Source organism: Dunckerocampus dactyliophorus, chromosome 12, assembly GCF_027744805.1.
Source record: "Dunckerocampus dactyliophorus isolate RoL2022-P2 chromosome 12, RoL_Ddac_1.1, whole genome shotgun sequence".
Lineage (NCBI taxonomy): Eukaryota > Metazoa > Chordata > Actinopteri > Syngnathiformes > Syngnathidae > Dunckerocampus > Dunckerocampus dactyliophorus.
In genome coordinates, this window is record NC_072830.1 from 9446070 (window position 1) to 9460626 (window position 14557).

Here is a 14557-nt window from a genome sequence, read left to right on the forward strand (position 1 = left end):
CTCTGTCACACACACACACACTGTCACACGTTCCTAGTCTCGAGCACCAATACGACAACAATCATGTTGGACGGGAAGTCCACTAGTCTGGTCCACATGTTGTGTTCTTCATGTGCACGCTGAGACGTTCATGTAAGGCTGTGATGTAACCAAGTCCTTCTAAACTTTCATCAGCCTTCAAGCTGTCTCGGCCTCGCTGAGAGTCTTGGAAGCTTCTTTGATGATGAAGATGACGGAATCAGACAGGTAGGGTGCTGTATGAAACACTTCCCTGCAAAAAGGTTTGAACGCCACGTGAAGGTGGGGGCTGTGGCCCCGCCCGCCACGCGTAGACGGCCAATCGCAACTGTCAATGACTCGGCATGCGATTGTACGTTTTTCGCGGTCAAGCTTTAAAGAACTGCATCGTCTTCCTCCACGGGTGCGGGCTCCGTGCACGTGAATAACAAAGCCAGAGCGGTGCTAATTAGCTCGTTAGCTAGCACATGATGAATGATGAAACAAGACTTTGAGCAATTAGGCCGTGTTGTTTAAACGCACGCATGAATAAAAGATAAGAACAAAGAGACAGAACGTTCCTGCGTGCACTGTGCCAACACGTGCACGTGAAGATACACGAGCACGTCGTTGACGAGGTTAGGACAATTCGACGGGCCGCTGACTGACAGCGCCACCCTAAACACACACACAGAAAACAGGGAAGTGGTGACAACAGCTGTCCATGGGGGCCCAATGTGATTTTTTTCACAGAGAATTCCTGGCAGTGCCCCTGTGGAACACCCCCACCCTCCACCCCCTTTCATTGGAACACAACACTACCTTACTGCTAGAAACACACCTGTACATTCATACCTGCCATCATACCTGCCATCTCTCACACACACACACACACACACAAGGAAAGGAAGGATGGAAGAATCAATGGATGGAAGGGAAGGAAAGGAAGACAGGAAGGATGGAAGGAAAGGAAAAATAGAGAAAAGAAGAGTGGAAGGAAAGGTGGGAGGGAAGGAAGTTTGGAAGAATCAAAAGATGGAAGAAAAGGTAGGATGGAAGGAAAGGAAAAATGGAGAAAACAAAGAGTGGAAGGAAAGAAACAATAGAAGGAAAGAAAGGGTGAAGGGAAGGAAAGGATGGAAAGAAAGGAAGGATGGAGGTGAGAAAGGATGGAAGGAACGGAAATATAGAGGAAAAAGAAGAGTGGAAGGAAAGGTGGGAGGGAAGGAAGGTTGGAAGAATCAAAAGATGAAAGGATGGAAGGAAAGGAAATATGGAGAGAAAGAAGAGTGGACGGAAAGGAAGAATGGAACGAAAGGAAAGGGTGAAGGGAAGGAAAGGATAGAAAGAAAGGATGGATGGATGTAAGAAAGGATGGATGGAAAGGATATCTGGAGGAAAAGAAGAGTGGAAGGAAAGGAAGGGTTGAAGGATGGAAAGAAAAGATGGAGGAAAGGAAGACTGGAAGGATAGAGGGAAAGGAAGGATGGAGGAAATGAATGATAGAAGGAAATGTTAGGCGGATTGTGCGGCGTAAACTCTCCAGATACTGTAGGTGGGAATGATTGAATGTAAAGTATGTGTCCTGTGATTGGCTGGCGACCAATCAAGGGTGTGTCCCACCTCTCACCTGCAGTCAACTGGTGTGATAGACATGACCCTACATGACCCTAACACAACATGACCCATGACCCTACATGACCCTAACACAACATGACCCATGACATAACATGACCCTAAAAAGGACAAGCGCTACAACAAAAATGGATTCATGAGGATGAAACCTTGGCTCCGGTCCTTGCTTCCTTGTTTCCTTCCTGCAGGACACACACACACACACACACACACACACACACACAAACACACACACACACGTATGTGTGGCGTTTGTGTAAAATTCACCACATGATGTGATTCTGTGTTAATGACCGCTAATCTACTTAGCACTTCACACACACACATACACACACACACACACACACACACACACACACACACACAGTGTAGTGAAGATGAAAGCCAAGAAGCTTTTACTTGTTTCATGAATGGTGTTCTAGCAGTCTTTTTTTCGCTCCATTTGTTCACATTGTTTTTTTTCCAGGACAAGGTGGGCGGGGCCATGATGAGCGTGGCCAATGGGGCTGTGTCCTGGAGGGGGCGTGGTCCTGTCTGAGCCCAGTAAACAAGGATGTGAGTGAAAGAGTAAATCAGTGCGGAGGAAAGGCGAGAAGAAAAGACATGAAAAGGTGCTTAGGAGGACAATGAACACGTGCACGCAGGTAACAGCGTGCACGTGTTTATTATGCCATCAGTGCTCCATAAAGACAAGCACTCGCCATTAAAACAACATGGAGGGAAAAGATGAACGCTCAGCAACAAAGAGGCTGATCAATGGATGCCGGAGAGCATCATTCAGTCAGGTCGCCTTCAAGGTCAAACATGACCACACACACACAGTGAGTGTGACCTTTGACCTCCAGCCTGCCTGGGCTATTTTTGATATTAGAAATAACATACAATGCTGACGGAAGAGAAATAAATAAAACATCCTTGAGGAGATGAAACACTGCAACATTTACTGCAAATCAAACACTACTTGGCGACTTTTACTGCCTCCCTGTGTGTGCGTGCGTGTGTGTGTGTGTGTGTGTGTGTGTGTGTGTCAGCAACCCAACAGCATGCACACAATGTTGTCACATGACAGCTTCTTCACATCGATAACCTCTGACCTCTGCTAGATACCCATCTATTCATACACGACGTTGAAAATCAACACAACACTGTGCCCCTGCAGCACACACACACACACATACACACGCACACGTGCACACATTTGCGCAATCAAACACACATAAATCAAAAGACACGCAGTCCAACACGTACACAGTCACACAAAGACGCACAACATCACACGGATGCGCACATACGCAGTCAAAAACGCAAACACAGATGCACACACACACACGGGAGCACACCCACACACACACCTAATCACAGAATACAAACAATCACACATACAAAGACGCACAAAATCGCACACTCGATCACGTGCACACACAAAGACGCAGAATCATGCACACACAATTGCTCCACTACGAAGACACACAATCACTCACACAATCAAAAACACACACAGAATCAAACACACACACAAAGACACAAAAACTAATGCACAATCAAAAACACAATCACACACACAAAGACGCACAAAATCGCACACTCGATCACGCGCACACACAAAGACGCAGAATCATGCACACACAATTGCTCCACTACAAAGTGCACAGTCGCAAAACACACACAATCGCACACATGCGGAAAAGTGAAAATGAAAAAAATCACACACACACAAAGACACAGAGTCACAAAAACACACAATCACACACACAAAAACACAGACTCAAACACAATCAAAACACACACACACACACAAAGACACACAAACATGCGGAAAAGTGAATCGCACACAAATCAAACGCTCAAACACACAAAATACACACAATCACACACGCAATCTTACACACCCAAACACAATCAAACCCAATCACACACACAAAGACGCACAGTCCCAAAAGACACACAATCACACACACAAAAACACAGAATCAAACACAATCAAAAACACACACATAAAGACACACAAACTCACACATGCGAGAAAAGTGAATCGCACACAAAAACACAGAATCAAATGCACAAACAAACACACGCAATCACAAAATACACACAATCACACACGCAATCTTACACACACACACAAAAAAAACCAAACACAATCACACAATCACACACACAAAGACGCACAGTCACAAAAGACACACAATCACACACACAAAAACACAGAATCAGACACAATCAAAAACACACCCACACAAAGACACACAAACTCACACACGCACACATGAAAGACACGCAGAATACCGCACACACACAGTCACTCACGCACAAAGGCACACGATCACACGCACGCAACCTCAAATGCACACACAATCTCACGCACACACGCCATCCCGCACACACTCACAAAAGACACACAATCACAGACACACAATCAGACACGCATGCACGATCTCACACACACACAAAAGACACGCAGAATCACACACACACACACACACACAAACGCAACGCACACCCAAACTGAAGTTGCAAACATTACACAGGCGGTCACTGATAAAGTCCGCCTAGCGGAGGTGGCGCAGTCGTCTGATAGGACGTACTGTAAATCATTCACTGCAATACAGCCTCCTTTAGGATGAACCAGTCCAGGGTGTCTCGCCCGTAGTCAGCTGGGATAGGCTCCAGCATACCCGCGACCCTAGTGAGGACAAGCGGCATAGAAGATGGATGGATGGGTTCTAGAATGTTCTTGAAGACTTGTTGAGATGTGTGTTCTCTTGCTTCTCTTCACTCACTGCAGTCTGCTCAGCTGACGCACACACACACGCAGCTGCCTGTCAGGCAGTTTGACACGATTAAGACGTTAATAAGACGTTAGTTGCACACAGATGTGCTCCTCCTGGGACAGGAACAGTGGAGAAGCGTTTAAGTGTTTTTGTTTTGGTGACACCACCACATCACGCTGTGCTGAGGTCGTTCAAGGTGACTGGTGGAGTTCGCACACATTGTGTTTTTCATGTGAAGAAAGCTGCAAATTGGGCTCCAACCAAAGAGAAAGGATGAAAAGCTTTTCTTTAAAGAGTGGCCTCATTTTTCTTGCGCTTGATGCTTTTAGTTTTTTATAGCGAGCGCTAATGTTCCTTTTGTTAGCGAAATGTGCTAATCTGCTCTTCAGGGAGACACTTTGGCAACACGACTCAACATTTGTGCTTTGCATACCAATGCTGTATCTCGAACGTCCTCTCTTTTCTACCTCTCAGTCAGTCAGGTTGGTGCAGGATCCAAAGTGTTTATCCCCTAAAGGTGGAGGCATGCCCAGACAAGAACGGTTTCACTCTTGAGTGGTGCAAAACGACAGTCGTTAAGACGCAGTGGCATGGGGCCTCTACTAGCCAACGACCGGTCGCTTGGGTGGAATCATCTCGTTAGCATTTGTCAGGGAAAACGGGAAGGTTGGCGGGGATGCTTTGGACACCAGTGACCTGTGAACCTGAAGCCAATAATGTTCCCTCTAGTGGGGATCAGATGAATGAAAAAGAACAAGATGGGCCGCCTGTGTGGTCTTTGTTTAGCAGAACCAATACCATAGGCCAAAAGTTCTCTCCGAAGATGCAAAACGCCACTAACACACGTGTCCCGTGTGTTAACACACACACACGAAACACCTGCTCACTTATTTTAAGCCACCGTGGCGCACGTGAGGGTGCACGTCATCAAACAACACATACTGTAGAAAGTCATTAACAGCTCGTGTGTGTGCTGCAAAGTCGCACTCAACCTGCCAGATAAAAACATACACACACGCACAGGCAGATGATTTCACACGTGCACATGTTGTATGAGACATACAGTATATTCAGTGAACCTTCTGCATTCTCGCTAACGACATGCAAATAAGCTTAGTGTTGTGTGACAGACCAACACTGACACCTGGTGGAAGACCCGGGTCCTACATCCGTGTCCTACAGGCGACTGATTGCGATGTAAAAAAAAATCTTTCATTTGTATGTGATATTAATGGCCCTCTGTCTTAATAATTTTAAATACATTATAACAAATGCATAACATAAATAATAAAATAGAACTAATAATAGAATAATAAAATAATACATACAAACCGTCATAAATAAATAAAATAACATAAAAAATAAATATAAACAAAATAAAAAAACTACATTGATCACAGTGAGTACCTTAAAAATAATAAATACATCGATCATAAACACATAAAAACTAAAAAATAAATACAGAAATCAGAATAAATACATAAAATAAATAAATACATACATCATAATAAAATAAATGTACAGAAATCAGAATAAATATATTAAAAGGTGCATTTAAAAAAATATAAATACAAAGTTCGTCACAAATAAATATGATAAAGAATAAGTACAGAAACCATCGTTCATTCATTAATTTTCTATGTTGCTTAATCCTCATTTGAGTCGCGGGGATATACTGGAGCCTATCCCTGCTGACTTTGGGGAGGCGGGGTACACCCTAGACTGGTCGCCAGCCAATAGCAGAGAAACCATAATAAATACATAAAAAGCAGATAAAAAAATAATGAATACATAGACAATAATAAATACATACAAAAAACATAGTAAATACAAAGAATGCATCAAAAAATAATACGTGCATAGAATAAATATGTGAAATAAATAATAAAGCAGATCATTTGTTTTTGTGTCATATGTCGAAATATAGTTAGGGGTCTCGCTATTCTCGGCAAATCTCGCGCTATTGTGAGTGTAAACACGGCACATGATGGCGGAAGTAAAGCTGCGTATGCTGAAAGAAGCAAAAACTTGCGACGATGATGTGTTGCTATCTCAAGTATACTACTCACAAAAAGTTAGGGATATGCACAATTGTTGAGTTAGAGAACAGTGAATTGTGCGTTAAGAACGTTAAGTAGCAAACAAGTTGGACGTGCATTCGAAGCTCAAATGAAGTTCACCTGTAAAGGTTATACCGTAGTACATTTTAGGTTTGTCCTTTATCTGAAATGTCCCTAACTTCCTGTGAGTAGTATACATCTAACTTTAAAGTATAAAGTACAGCTAACTTTAAAGTAGTTACAGTGAGATCATGAAGGTGACGGACCTGGTTCTAGTCCCGGTCTTAGTCTTAGTCCTGGTTGTAAACTGGTCCTTGTCCTGGTTTCTACTCAAGTACAGCGCGAGGCATCATGCTTATGTGTCCACAAAGGGGTGCTGTTGTCACTGTTACAAGTTGCTGGTCGAGGTCTTGAAGACCACTCCGATGGTAGACATCTCTACGGTGGCCGAGAAGTGCAAAACACGTTAACAAAAAGCAAAACAAATTACACTTACACCAGCTGGAAAGGGGAATGTACCAAATCCCACATATATATGAAGTGATAACGTTTATATCAATCAGCTCCGAGGAGTTGGTACATTCCTTTTCCACACAGTGTCGGTAGCTGAAAAGTAAAAAACAAAAAGTAAAACAAATTACAAAGATACCACCCAGAAAGGGATTTTTGCGCTTCTCAGCCACCGTACATCTCCATGAAGGCCCCATCTTTAAGGAGGTCTAGTGTTAGCTTCACTTACATGTGATCAGTACTAGTTGAATAAGGTAAGTTCATATACTTTACATAGAGGATGTAGTGATAGAGCAATTTACATGTTAAATGGTGAAGTGCACAAACATTACCATTTTTACTGCGCCTCAGTCGGCGTGGCCTTGTGACGTCACGTAACTACATTCCCCTGAAGTCATCACTTTAGCATCTCTGTATCATGTGTAAGCATTGTGTGTGTGTGTGTGTGTGAGAGAGACAACGTTCAGTTTGAGTTAGGCTAGTAACATCAAGCAGGAAGTATGAACTATTGTACGTGATACGTCCTTCCCATCTCCATGTTTCCTACTTTTCTTCGCCTCTCCTCTTCACTCCCTCCACATGTAATCACCACCCTCCCCACCCCCGTCACGGGCGCGAGAGAGCAGGGCATTGTGGGATTGGCGATGGGCGAGCAGCTGTGCAGAGGTCAGAGTTCAGCAGGCCCGGCCGTGGCCTGTTGCCGGGGCAGAGGCAGCGGCGCCCCGGTTGCTAGGGCAGCCTGAGCTTTGCGGCGCTCCCGATGGAGCGTGGCGCTGGGAGAGTTGGGGGAGGGTCTGGGAGGGAGAAAGAAGGCCACAAAGACACAAGGGTGGGAAAGTGAGAGCACAAAGTGCGAAAGACAAGAAGAAGAAGAATGTTCTAGAAGCCGTAGATGGGACAGACATGGTGGAGCCTCATGGTGGACACTTCCTGGGTGCAACCCGCAGCATTTGTCTAAGAACACTCATGATAGTAACGCTAATGGTAACGTTAGCCAATATCATCTTACCGCTTGATGGCGGAAGTTTGTACGTGTCATTGTTTACTCTTTAAAATCTTCGCAAGAACAACAACCGTTGACTAAAATACTGCAGTGTCCACAGCTAACAAGCTAAGCCTGACAGTCCCATTATAATGTGTTTATGAGCGAGGGCCAACAGGTAGCAAACGCTGTGTTAGCACCTGCTACTGCGTCAGTAGAGGCAAGGTAGCATGTCGTCAAAATGTCTTCACATTCATTATACTTTTAGATTTGAAACGTTACACTCCATTGTGTCACTCAAATGTTACCCAGTAGACGTGTGTGTGTGTGTGTGTGTGTGTGTGTGTCAGAAGTGTTCATTGTCTTCATTGGAGGGTCCCTAGAGACTTTAGTGAGCAGCCATAAATAGATGCTTTTCACTATTCACCCTTTTTTTTTACCACGCTACCCCCAAGGTAGCAGCATCCTTTCCCAAGCTCACAAAACAATACTAATACTCATACAAGTACTAGTACGAGTAGTAGTACTGAACGACTTCAAGTCTTCTTGTGTCCATTGGCAGCAGCAAGGAATGTAAAAAAATACTTTTAATGCAGGTTGCCTGTATGTGTAGCGTGTCACATCTTACACCCTCTTACGTGTTGCATCAATTAATCAATGATTAATCGATTATCCAATTAATTGACAACTATTTTGGTAGTCAAAGCATTGTTTTTTATTTTATTTAAAAATGTAAATGACCTCTGATTTCTACGGAAGACCGTTTCCATAGACTTTTGACATTCTTATCTCATAATTGCAACTTTTTATGTCACGATTTTGGCTTTTTATCACATATTTTATGTTGTAATTTTGACTTTCTTACCTCATAATTTTGACTTTTTATGTGATAATTTTGACTTTTTATCTCGTTCTTTTGACTTTCTTATGTCATAATTTCACATTTTTATCTCATAAGTATGACTTTTTATCTCGTAGTTTGGACTTTGTAGCCCATAATTAGGACTTTTATCTCATAAATTTGACTTTTTGTATCTCATAATTTTGACTTAATATCATAATTTCAACTTTTTATCTCATGACTTTTTATCTCATAGTTTTGACTATGTATCCCATAATTATGACTTTTTATCTCATAAATTTGACTTTTTGTATCTCATGATTGTGACTTTTTATCTCATAATTAGGATTTTTCATCTCATAAGTTTGACTTTCTTATGTCATAATTTCAACTTTTTACCTCGTAGTTTTGACCTTGTATCCCATAATTATGACTTTTTATCTCATAATTTCGACTTTTTGTATCTCATAATTTTGACTTTGTATCCCAGAATTATGACTTTTTATCTCATAATTTTGACTGTTCATCTAATAATTATGACTTACCATTGGGATATTGGGATATCTTAAATGGGCTTCCCTCAATGTCAGCCTCTCCAATGTGAATGTTTTTTAATTTCCCAAGTCATCCATGAACGCAGACCTATTTAGGTAAAACAAGATACTTGCACACATCAGTTTTGACTTTGGAAAACAGTGATGGACATTTTTTCCTCTTTTCTTACATGTTTCCGCACTAAACCTCCTAACTGTTTCTGTGTGGTTCATATCGATTTGGTCCGTCTAGGGCAGAGGCTGTCCAAAGTGCGGTCCGGTGGCCATTTACGGCCCTCAGCACATTGTAGGATAAAGTAACAAATTCAATTAATTTAAACAGCAAAAATGGAAAAAAAAAATAAGTAAAAAAAATAGCATAAAGGTGAAATATTATAGGAAAAACAATGTAATATAAAAAAAAAAAAAACTAAAAAAACAAAGAGTAAAGTTGCAATTTTGGAAAATCAGGTTGGGAAAAAGTTATAATACATGAATAAAGTTAAAATATTCTGAGAATAAGGTAATAATATTACAAGAAAAAAATGTACAAGAAGAAAAATATTTGTACAAAATTAAAAAAAACAACAGAAATGTGTGATGTCAGAAGAAAAAGTTCATACTAATAATACATGTTGTCAGTTGGTGCGTTTACATGCACTTAAAATGAAATTAGGTTTGGCTTTTAAAAGTTACATTATGTACGTAGATTATGCGATTGGAAACTATTTCTCTTTCTTGCATTTCTGTTTCTCCGAGGCGGAATGTAACCCGCAATTAATTGTGGCGAAGTGGTTTCATGATTGTGTAGATGTTGTGTAGACAATGTTTGCTGTATGCACATTGCTAGTAGCGGTTCAAGCTAAAATGTGTCCATGTTCAGGGGTTGTCTTTTTACAGCTGTTCAAGCTAATATGTGTCCATTTTGGGTGGATGCGACTTTAGCTACGATCTAAACTGTTGCCAGGTAGCTCACGAATGTCGAGAAAAACAGACTGTGTCTACCGTTGTTAAAGACATAAAGTACAGTACATATGAATGGAAAAGGCTGAGCGGTCATACTTTGTCATGTGACAAAGTAGCCATCACACTGCGGCCACCTGTATTGTTTCTGTGCAAATTGCTAGCCACCCAGCTCAAGATGTGCGTCATAAAGTGAATAGAGGGCAACAGTTGTGTCTGGCAGGTGTATGTTTTGTGTAATCACTTCAACAAATAGCACATATAGCTCACAGAATTCCTGCTCATGCACATTTGCAGCCAACACATGGTTGCCAGGTCTCGTGAGTGAAACGAGTGACTAGCTCTCAGAAATGGGAATTTGCAAGCGACTTTACAAAAAAACCCAAAACGACAGGAAAGGTTGGGAGTTGCAAGCACCCTTACAAAAAACCAAGCCCGAAGTCGCTTGTCATAAGCGAATCTGGCAACACAGGCTGAGATGCTTTGTGTATACTGTATGTGACGTAAGAGGTCAACCAGAAAAGCCAAGCCTTTACCCGCGCTGAAGGAAACATAAGTGCCATCTCGCGGAGCAGGAGGCACACAGCTCATGACCAATCACTGCAGCGGAGATGTGGGACGTCACCATGAGGTGTGAAAACTAGAAGAAACCAGATTATTTCAGTCAGCAGACTACCTTAATGCGCTGATAACATAAAGCTGAGATGCAGGCTGTTTTTTTTTTTATATAAAAACGTCTCTGCATATCTGAATGTTATTGTTCACTATGCCGCCCTCAGTGGAAAAAGCTTGGAGACCGCTGGTCTTGGGCTTAAGTGATCACTCAATTAATTGAAACAACAAGCTTCAGATTAATCAACGAAGAAAATAACCGTTAGTTGCAGCCCTAGTGTAGTGTGTCTCTCTCACACACACACACACACACACACACAAGCGATGACGTCCTCTTTCTTACTGACCACTTACCAATTGTGCTGTTTTTGTGTGTGGAAATCCTCTCAGTGTCACGTGTGTGTCTTCACACTGACAGCTGCTCCACTTTCCCGCCAAAACACCAGCTGTCCATGCTCTATTACACTGCCTGCACGTGTGTGTGTGTGGGTGTGTGTGCGTGTGTGTGTTATTTACTACTATTTAACTCAGGCTGAGAGGACATCATCGTAGGCGTGATAATCATAAAACACATAAAATCTAAAAAGAGATGTTTCTCTGTCATGTAATAGTGTGATGATGTGTCTCATAAAGAGAAGGATGGCATAAAAAGTCAGCTTTGTGACGCATTTGCATGTAATAATAACGTTGCGGGAGTCAAAAAGTGAGTAAAAAAAAACATGAAAAGCACAACATATATGTTTAAAACTACAAATGAACTTTCTTCTGTTGCTTTTGGTTATGTCACAAACAAGACGGAGCCGCCCACGAGCGCTTCGAGATGAGGGAGTGACCCGCTGCTTGTTGAGAAGAGCCACACGTGCGACGCGATATGCAAATTTTTACATGTTTATGTCTTTATGCTTCACTATTAATGTTAAGATTTCGCACGGCTGCCCTTGAACGCACCGCATTTATGTGCTACGAGATGCAAGAGTGAAACCACGTGTAAATCTTCGTAAATCCACCAAATAAGAAAACAAACTGCCGTCAGTGAGACGATGGAGTCAACGATACCACACGTCGAGATATTCATAAAGATACTGTATCTTTGGTAGATGCTGTACCTAATAAAGTGCCCACTGGGTGTGTTACACACATACACACACACGTGTGCGCATGTACAGTAAACCACATGCAGAAGTGGTGCTGTGTGCTCACTAACTGACAGCAGCTGTGTTCGTTAAGCCGTCCTCACGCTCACATTTCCACACACTAACCGCACACACACACACACACACACACACGTACAGCGAGCAGTTACATCGTTAACTGCTGAGATGATCAATGTGAGGCCATAGATGTCGTTAGGCCTTATCAACCTTGTCGCACACCCGCGCACACACACATGCAAACACGTGGTTTGTTTTTAAGTCTGTATTCTGGTCCTACCCATTTACCTGACCTTATACACACACACACACGCACACACACACACGCACACACATGCATCATCTGTCCATCAGAAAATCTATCTATTTAGCATCTACTTGCATGAAATAATTCCTGGATTACGTTTCATGAAAGGAACTTTTTTATGAACTGCCCCCCCGAGGCCTGAGGCCCTCTGCTCACTGTAAAGTTGCATCATAGTGAGCAGCTGGCACCTCATGGCCCAGTATGTGTGTGCGTGCATGTGTGTGTGTGTGTGCGTGCCAGATTCCAGGAAACAGGAAACTGTTTGGCGGGAAAATTACAGCCGGGGGGGGGGGGGGGGGGGGGGCGGGGGTGTTACTTCTTTTGTCAGAACATAATCCAGCGAACGCTCGTTTGGCCACTCTTGACCCCCCCGTCCCCATCCCACACACACACACACACACACAAAGTGTGTAGCAGGAAGTTAGTGTGTGTGCAGCAGTGCTCCTCAAAGGGAGAAGTGAAGTGTGTGTGAAGACAGCAACACACACACACACACACACACACACACGGAAGCTTTTCTCTCAATGTAAACTCCTCATCTGGTCACTAGATTAGGCACAGCATCAAATGAGTTTCAATGCAAAAATAGAACGCAAAGATAATAATTTGGTATGACGCATAAAAACAGTATGCCAGCACTCTTTGTAGGCGCACCATTGATGCCATGTTTCATTAACGCATAAAATATACCACGTAACACATTGTAGCACTGTGACATAATAGCATGACATCATAGCATGTCCACACAGTGTAGTACACAAAAACAATGGAGGACATCTTTTCCCTTGTTTTTTTGTCATCATCTGAAAGTGACCCGCGTCTCTCCACCAATCAACACACTGCACTGTGTCGAGCTCTGACCATTTGGTTACTTTGCGGCCAAAAAGTGGAATGGATGATTCATTTGTTAAACATGACAGAATAAGAAAAGGCCAGTGATGTGCTCGCTGACAGTGATGGGAAAGTGAGGAAGGACTGTCTTTGTTGGAGTGTTAGGAGCAGTGCATCATGGGAGAGCGTGGCCCTGGCTTAAGCCAGCGTGGTCCATCATTCAGGCTGCGTGCGGGATAACATATGGAGCAGCTTGTGGACAATGGACCTCTTGTCCTGCTGGCCCCAACAAAGAGGCCAAGACGGGCTGAGGCGGGGGGCCGGCAGCCATGCTGGGCCGGGGATAGTGGGGCTGCCGAGACACCGAAGTGTGGACGTGCAACCGAGAGCCAAAGTGATGAGGATGTTTTGATGGGAACGCTTCAGTCAAAGACGTTTCCTTTGTGAAAAGACGGCAACATTCATGTTGTACGAAAAGAAGGAACATGAAGAAAGATTTGTCAGCTTTGGTGTCTTCGAGTGAGGTGGGGGTTACCAATAAAAACTGGTTATGAGCGATGGCATTACAGTGAAAGTACCACATGGCTTGTGCTAACCAATCATAACAGGCCCTGGGCCACATCCTCCAGGCATGCCATAGAAGAGGAAGTTGAGTACGCATCCTTGCACTACCCAAACGTACCAGAGTTTTGGCACACAAAGGGGCACAGATTGCCTTGTGTGAGTACCCCCTTGAATACGCGGCTAGCATTAGCAGCTAACAACCAGGAAAACAGACACTTGCAGATAAAACAACAACAAAAGGTTCTAAAAGAAAACAAAGAAAGAAAACAAAGAAAACAACTGACCTGTTGCAGGGAGATGACAGTTTACAGCTGCAATAATGAATCGATGAATCAATGATTAATGGATTATCTAATTAATCGACAACTATCATTGTCCATCCATCCATCTTCTTCCGCTTATCCGAGGCCGGCTCATAGGGGCAGAAGCCTAAGCAGGGAAGCCCAAACTTCTGCACGTCGTCCAGCTCCTCCCGGTAGATGCCGAGGCGTTGCCAGGCCAGTTGAGAGACATAGGCAAGAATGTTCTTGGGAAATTTTTTCTTGAAAAAGTTGCATCCACACTGTGCCGGATCAGTAAATAGTTGCATACAGAACTGAATGAAAACGGTGTAATACACAGGCACACCTACGTGTGGCGCTGTGAACAGATACAGTATGTATATGAACCACGTGACACACCAAACCACAGAAGTAGAAAGAACGCATGCGCATAAGTCCGTCGTCTTCCGCCGTCCGAGGCTCGTCTAGACTTACGACAAAGTGGAATTACATGGGCGTCATTTTAGGAGTATAAAAGAA